The following is an 8,689-nucleotide window of genomic DNA, read 5'->3' on the forward strand; positions in this document are numbered from 1 at the left end:
CTATGTGTTATTTATTTAATGATTCCAGCAGAATTGGAACAGGTGTCGCAGCTCCAAATACTTGTTTCAGCCTGTGACCATTCTGTGTGATTGCCAATGCCAAACCCTTTTTCTGAGCCCCAAATACACGCACTAAAGCTTTGCTTACAGTGATGTGATTCTTGTCTTGAATCTGTATCTGTTTTGAGTGAAAATCATTTTCTGATTCTGAACAGGATACAATGGCGAAAGCCGTTACCCTGCAGCAAAACGTCAGTGATGATCAACGTGGGTTGATTTAGACACCGCGTGTGTTTTATGCAGAGTATTCTAGTAGGAAGCCTAGTGCCTGTTTCATTCGTCTTCTCATTACTGCAGCCTTCCGTATTCTCAGACAAATATGGGCTACCATTGGTTTTCTACAGTTGATGCTTTGGTATTTTTTTAATCTCTTTGCTACAACTCATTTTTGTACGTCTCCTATTGTCTACTTCTTGTGACATTTGTGCGAGAGGAGCTATCGAATACTTTTTACCCTTCCTGTAATGTAGACCCTATTAGGCCTAACGTCAGTGTTCTGCGTACTACAGTTGCCTTTAAACCATAAAGCGAAACCAGTTTGTATTACTTGTTTTGACTGGTTTTGATTTGAACAGGGATCTAATGGGAACTTCAGTAAGACAACCTTATTCTTTTTTTCTTTTCTTTTTAAAAAGCACTAGTGGAAGTTTGGAAAAGTGGTGTACATGTATAGCCTTTAAATTGTAAAGATTTCTGATTGTAGTTGCGATGAAAACACAGTGTTTGAGTGTGTCTGTACAGAATTCTCAGTCTTTGAAATTGCTTTCAATTAAAAAACTGGAGGAAATACTATAAAATGATGTTTTGGAGCCATGTCAATGATCACACATGTCAGACAAAAGACAAAAATGATGACCTAAAATTATCTGTGCAACAAAACACATTTTCTGGCTTCTGTTGAGCTTCAGCTTCTTGCAGTCCCGGGGTTTAACTTCTATACGCAAGCTCTCATACCATACTGTGCATGTTGACTACCTGTTGCAAGTCAGGGTGAGGCAGATGGCACTATTTCACCTGTGTTTTCATGACAATCCTGTGCTTGAGCAACTCTTTCAGAAATGCAGTGATGTGTAGGAACTCCACTGTCCCAGACACAGTGATGTGCTAGCTAGAAGTCCTTTCATGTATAGCTGTTGTGTGGAACTTTGGGAGTTATTTTGTGTTTAACTCTGTTGGTTTTGGTTTTTTTAATATGGAAAATAATTACTCCTCATAAAATCTCTGGAACCAATCAGTATTGTGGGCTATTTTGATTTGGAGACACTTTCATAATAAACATAAGTATTAGGAACATAGTATTGGTTTTCTTCTCTTTTCTGTGAAATGCAAACAATGTTTTCTTTTGTTTTAGCTCAAAGATTGTTATCCACACTGCAGACTCCAGCACTTTTAGAGCAGATCCAAGTATGTCTTTGCTGAGTTCGTCACTGCAGTATTTTATGTTTTTTCTTGTATGAAACCGTTTGTAACAGTAAGTGTTAGAAAGTTCTCTCTATACAAATTAAAATATTTTTATTTTAAAGAAACCCAAACATTTTGCTAGGATTTCAAAAGTAAAATTTTGCATGTTAATAATTTCTGAATGTCCAGATGGACCACTTTGGAAAACCTGTCTTTTTTCAGTCTAGGTGGTCAGAGTTTCTTAAAAGTAGATGTTCATTCAGATGTTTTGGGCACTACCTACTGACCACTTCTGGAAGTGAGAGAAGAGAGTCACTTGTACAGTAGCTCTCCTGAGGAAAAGCTGCGTTCTTTGATTTTGCCAAGGAAAAGGTTTTGCCACACCTTTACCATTAGAGCAGACCAAATCTGCTTGCGTATTTATGATAGGATTCTATGTTTTTTCACTACTGTTAAAAGGAAGAGAGGTGTGCTTTTTCTTTTTTTTTTTTTTTTTTTTAAGAGAAGTAGCTATCGGTATGTAGCAATGCACTGAGCTGGAATTGCTTTCATACACTCACCAAAGTAAAGCCTACAAATAGCATGGTCAGGCAGGCTCTGGCGCAGCATTAAAAGATGATGAGGAAGTACTTCTACATGGGATGCATGAAAACATTCTTACAACTTCAGCAGAAAATTGAGGCAACATAATTCTCATAACACACTAGTTATATAGGAATCTCGACACATCAGTTGAAGTTTTGCCTCTGGAAGAGAAGTAAATCCAGGGATTTGCATTGTGTTTAAAGAACTAATTACTGTAGTTGTTAGTATGTCTCCATGATAATATATAGCGAGAATCTTGTAGTGCATTTAATATGGCATTTAAATTCTTGTTTATTTAAAAGATTTATGAAGAGACTTAATTATGTAGGAATTTGTCCAGCTGTATGTCCAATGTCTTTTGCTTCCTATTAGACATACACCCCTCAACTTACATAGCAGAAGGGAGAGCCACTTTGTACAGAAAACGGCTCAGGATAGTGTGAAAAAGAGCAAGAATTTTTTTATGTAGTGACTTTAAGTCTGTACAAGAAACACAGTGGTGAATGGGAGAATTCTTATATAAGAACTTATGTAAGAAGTCATCTGTAAGATTTGACAGGTAACTACTATGAAATTCTAACTGTATATTTGGAAAAGGAAAAATGGGTGGCTAACATTGTCATCAGCTGCCGTCTGGATAGGATTAATGCACAATCAAAAGCAAGATAGGATGCAAATTTTTAATGCTTGTTCTGCACCAAACAATGTAGTCAAGAAATTATAGTGGAGGGAAACACCCTCTTTCTCATGTAAATTGCATGAACATTGACAGTGAATTTGGTATTTTGATTCACTGCAATGCCATTAGCAGAGCACTTAGTAAAGGTGGTCCCTACTGTAATACAGTCCCAAGCAGACTGTCAGAATTATGGACTAAACTTAGAGAAGGCTGGAGCCTAAAATGACAGCTAATTGCTGCAGAGTTGCAGGTGGCAGCGTTGAGGATTGCATGTCAGAAGAGGTTTCCCTCTTTCCATTGGAAACACAATTTTATCAGATAGCTTGTCTGCCTTTGCACTAAGTATAGGAAAATACAGACCAGTAGGTCATACTGATACTGATGACTAATGTTAAAAGAATACAATTACTCATTTGCTGCCTTGTCTTTCCACTAACGGGACTGTCTCAGACATGGAGTTAAATAAGCAAGTTTATCTCTTGTTCGCTTCATTTGGAAAGTTAAGTATTAGTTACGTGCCTGTTTTTAACCTACGAGGTAAGTGTTTACTTGAATGCATTGTGCTTTAACATAGAAACATAGACAGCTAGTACACCACCCACGAGGCCACCCTTCTATCACTTCTACCTACTCCTCGCTTAGCCAAAAAGTTAATGTTTGCAGTCTGCTCTCAAATGGCTGGAATCCTTAATGATAGTCGCCATCAGTGTAAAGTAAGTGTAGCATGCTTCTAAATCAAAACAATAACGATGTATAGTTGGTGTTCGTTCAGCAGACCTGCTTCTCTGCCAAGCCAGTTATTCCAGCTGAAGCTGTGGTGCAGAAGATACTGGGTAGTGAAAAACTGAACCCATGATCCAGTAGCCAGTGCAAAAGAATTCATTGAAGCAAGTCAGTCAAAGAGCATGTTTCCATATAGACAGTTATCCATCAAACAGTCACAAACCAGATGAGTCAATAGCAATTAGCATTGTTCAACATGCTGTGACTGAAGAGGAAGGAAACCAAATTAACACTAATTGTATCTTCTTTCATCATTTCAGTGCATAGCCACTTTAAAATTCATAGAAGGTCATATAAAAACCATTACACACTCGCATGATTAAACACTATTTTTAGCAGTCTGTCAGTCTCCCTAACACCTTTTGAACCCATTGCTCAATTTGTCCAAATTTGAAAAGGAGATTGTGTCGCAGCTATCACTGTTCTTGCAGTGTACTAAAAATCAGCAACCCGGTAAAGGAGAGAACTGCAAATCGATGCTCCCCACTGGAGGAAGGGTAGGCAGGGTGCAACCATTGTCCTGCAGCTTTAGCAGCAGCCAAGCAGAGGCTGAAGGAGCCTAACTCAGGAGAGGCCCTGGCCCTCATCCAGGAGGGAGACTGTAAAGAAGAGCTGGGATATTGCAGTGAAGAGAATGGCATCGTTCAAGGACAAAACCACAGATCTGTAGGAAATCGGGCTTCATTACCTCTGCTTCTGGTGGAACAACTTGTTTGTAAGCTCAAGATTCTAAAGGGTTCTTTGATTAGAGTGATTAGGGGTTAATAAGAAGGACAAAATGAATGGAGTCTCACTGTCTAGCAATGAGCGCCATTCCCCCCAACCTTTCAGGTATACAATCCTATTCAGCAGTAAAGCATGATGTAATTGGATTGCAACTATTGCTTTCAAAAAGGTAAGAGTATTACCATAATTACTTAGTATGGTTTATTCATACAGTTAAGGAATGTACTGTAATCTGCCTGTGGGACTAAGTGATTTATGTGTGCGTATGTCTGTTATATCGGGTTCGGCAGGGCTTTTAAAATGTTATAAATCACTCACAAATGAGTTCACAGTGATTTTAGAGTATTATAATGATAGTATTATTTTAGACGATATCAAGGTACTGAATACACTCACAAACTTGATTGAAGCACTAGAGAAGATAGTAAGTAATATAACACAATTGGAATTTGACAGAACCACAGCATAACTTCTACGTCTGTCTTAATTTTCACCAGTGTAGCCACTACTTGTTCCTTTGCTTTTTAAAATACATCTAGCAACATCCAAGAGGGTTTATGAAAAACGTCAACAAACTCAGCTTAACCACCTCCACTTTTGGTTGAGTAGGTGTGTAATAAAACTGTTCTGTTACCCAGGACTCTTAGAGTAATCGGATTTCTTTTCAAATCTGACCTCCAACTAGCATAAAAACAACAACTGTGATTAAATGCACATATGCTATTAATGTTTAATATTATTTTGTCTTCCCAACAGCCCTTAAATTCACAGTATGTTACCAATATCTCATAAATGCCTTTTTTTCAGATTTTTTACATTATGAGATAAAATGGATGAGATGCTGAGCACCAGTACATCAGCAGTTTTCTGTATGGTTAGCATTAGTTCATATTCCACACATTTCAGGCTTGGTAGCTAAGTACAGGTCAGCAGTTTGAAAAGGAAAGCAACGTTCAGGGTTGGGCAAAACTGATCTATGAAAAAAGAAAAGCCTTTACTGACCTTCACTAAAATGTATGTCTGCCATAAGATAAACCTGATCCTGCTAACAGTTGGAGTACTGGCACGAACTGGAGGGGGGTGGTTGATGGTGGTTCATCGTCCCCTAAGCTGCATATTGCTTTTGAGCTCAAAAGCTTTCCCATATGCTCTTTGGGGCATTTCAGTCTGTATTTGTATGCTATCCAGTATACCGGCGTCCCAATAATTCTATCTATCTGTTGGGTCAGTATATAGTATTATCCTAGTTGTCCTTACTATTACTGGATATTGCTGTATTATGCAGCTTCATAACAAACAGAAAATTCCAAATTGCCGCAGATCCATGTGTGTGAAATTTTCTAAGCACTGAGTGCTTAAAGGCTGTTTTAGGGGTGTCACTAAGCCAGTTTTGCTTCATATTATAATAAGCAAAGAAACAAATCTATTGTCTAGGTTTTCCTAGCTTTTTACCTGCTCTTCAAAGGCCTGGCTCTGTTTTAGAGGAAGTAAGATCATCTGATTTGCCTTGGCAAATATAAGCAGGTTCGTTACTCAAACTCCAAAAGGAGCTGTAAAGGTTTAAATTAGACACAATAAACATTTCAAACTTTATTTCTTGCTTTAGGCATACGCACCAAACATTTACAACCAAGCACGTAATCTTTCTAGCAAATATTTCCTAGGAATGTAAATTCAAGCGCAGTGGTTGTCATATATTTTATGTTCTGTGCATAGCAATCTTGGCAAAGTAATTTTGTTAGAAGCAATAAACCAACTACTCATGCCTGGGATGAACGTGAAAAGAAAATGGCAGTAAGTCTGAGCATTTGTCTTTGTTACTCAGGGTGTGTTTCAATTTTTTTTCTCCCATGAAGATGATCAAATCAGATGTGCTACAGAGTGCATCTAAGTGATCTGTATACCCTTAATGAATAAACAAACAGCTCCATTTGAAAACATGGAAATGAGGTGGCTGCATACTGCCTGCCTTTTTGCTTCTGTGCAACAGCTGCAAAATACTTGGTTGAGCACCCTGAAGTTCTTACTTTCCAGAGCAACTAAGAGCTGCTTGGCATGGACGGGTGGAGAAGGGCAGGAGAATGCTTCAGAATGAATCCATTCATTCTGGAGACGGGGGCGATGCCATTAGTGAGGAGCCAGAAGGGTTAGGCTTTCTAAGGTGGAAGGCGAGGGCTTCTGTACGAGGAAGGAAGAGGAGATACCAACAGAGGGGTAATACAGCAGTCCTAGCTCCTGGGAGAGAAGATAGAAGCGGGAAGTGCAGAGCTGGCCAAATGCATTTTTTTTTTTTAACTACTGACTAGTCTATTGACCTACGTAAGAGTGCCTACAGCATTCTTTTGGTGGTAGAAGCAACTAATAGAAAGAAATAGGTATTTAAATATTCCTGTTAGCATGGTTGAAAAGGAAGCAAAATCTGCTAATGAACAACAAGACCCAGTACTTGAAGGCAATCTCCCAGCCTACGCCTCTCTTTGTCCCATTGTCGGCTACAAAATTCTCAGAGAGTACATGGGGTTTATGGACAGGGCAGATACTGACGATGTATTTCATTTGAGATGTCATTATAGAAATGCTTAGTAATCTCTGCTTACATTCTGTTCTAAAACTGTAATCAGTTGGGACCTTTACCGTGCTTACTGCTCTTGTTTTGTGTATAGCTGGCTGTAGGACAAAAAAAAATAAATCAATAGGTAGGGCACATCAAGGAAAACGATGCGTTATTTAGAAAACAGCAAATTGTGCCCTATAGGGAAGAAGAAATGGAAGGTTATCTCTTTTTGGAGCTAACATGTGCAAACATGGGTTACTGGTTTTTGTGAAGATGCACTTCAGCTGTCTCATAGAAGACACATAAGAGTGCACAACCTGTGCTGTACCCAGCAAGTTGTACTGTTTAGAAAAAACAGGTGATTTAAAATACAGTTCACATCAGACTGGGCAATATTTTCAACTGGAGTAAGAGCGTCATGTCAGCATCACCAGATTTAAACATGCCTAAATGGCCAGGATTATGTACTTTTTTTGCCCAAACATAAGATTATAGGTTGGGACAAGAGCAGGGAGTGCTGCTATAGTTACATTAGTAAATGGCAAGACCAACATCTGCACCCAGTGCTGGTTTGGATCACCCTCTGGTCCATCCTGCAGCCTATGTAACACTAACGATGAACGGGAACACATTACACACGTGTCTGCCAGTTTGGTTGCCTTCCAAAAGGAACAGTTTGCAATTGAGATGTGAACCAAAGCGGTAAGGATCAGGAGATTCACTCTAAAAGTCCACTCCTGATAAAAAGTGAAATGCTGATGTAGGTATGTATGTATGTGCTGTGTAAATTTAAAGTAGTTAACTGCACTAGCATCTCACAGGAGAGAGAGGGACCTCTGTTTACAGGTGCTTTGAGACAGGGGCTTATTTTAAATGAAGAATTTTCACTTCACAGAAAATAGTCTCAAGTTTTGCTTTTATTGAAAAACAATTTGGAACATTCTTCAAAAAGGTATTTTAAAGCGTTATTTTCATTACTTAAGAAATGCCAGAATTCTAAATACTTTTTCACAGGGTTTTCAGAGTGTTGGATATCCATCTTTACTCTTTACACACAATTTCATTTTTTATGTACTTAGATACTTGTGGTTTGACAGGGATCAGCATTAGTTTTCAATTCAAGTGGTCTTCTACTTCACTAGAATTTCCAGGACTGAATTTAGTAAGATTTTATTTGAACTGTGTTACATTATCAGTTTTCCTTCTTGTTGTAGCTGTTCATTTAAATATTCCATGAAAAGGAAAAGCCTTTACAAATAAGATAGATAGAAAAAGTTTTAATCAAAGCTGAGTGCTGTGACAGTAATAGCAATCTTGATAAGCTGCAAAATAGTTAGTTACTGCTAAATCTGTGTATTTCATATTTTAATACATTATACTTCAGGCCTTGCCATGTCTTCAGATTTCCAATGACAGTGACAAATAGTCCTTCACTGCAACATGCTTTATGTAATAAAGCAAAATGACTAGCCTGTTCTAAAACACACCCCATTAAACACTAAGGCTGGTAATCTTATCAGTGTTACTCATTCACCACTGCGGTTCCAAGTTTCAAGCCAGCTTTTCTGCCCAGCTGGGTGTTGTGGGAGCCCAGAACCTCTGGGCTACAGCAGGGTTCTACTTCAGGTCTCTAGGATTTCTGATCAAACCCATACGAAGTGCCCACTTGCTCCTATTAAGAGCTTTATTGAGGAACAGCAACGCACATGAAATGGTTTTGTTAGTGAAAAAGAAATAGACATCCAGACAAAAATCTGAAACAGGCAGTAAAATACATAGTTTAACAGACCAAAAGAAAAACTATTTATGTGTATGAAAATGACATAACACTGGAGAGTGCAAGACAGGGTAAAAATTAAGATAGTGACCTGTGATTCATGTAACTGAAGCCATTGCTAAGC

Source organism: Egretta garzetta, unplaced genomic scaffold (genome assembly GCF_000687185.1).
Source record: "Egretta garzetta isolate BGI_Z169 unplaced genomic scaffold, ASM68718v1 scaffold16, whole genome shotgun sequence".
NCBI lineage: Eukaryota > Metazoa > Chordata > Aves > Pelecaniformes > Ardeidae > Egretta > Egretta garzetta.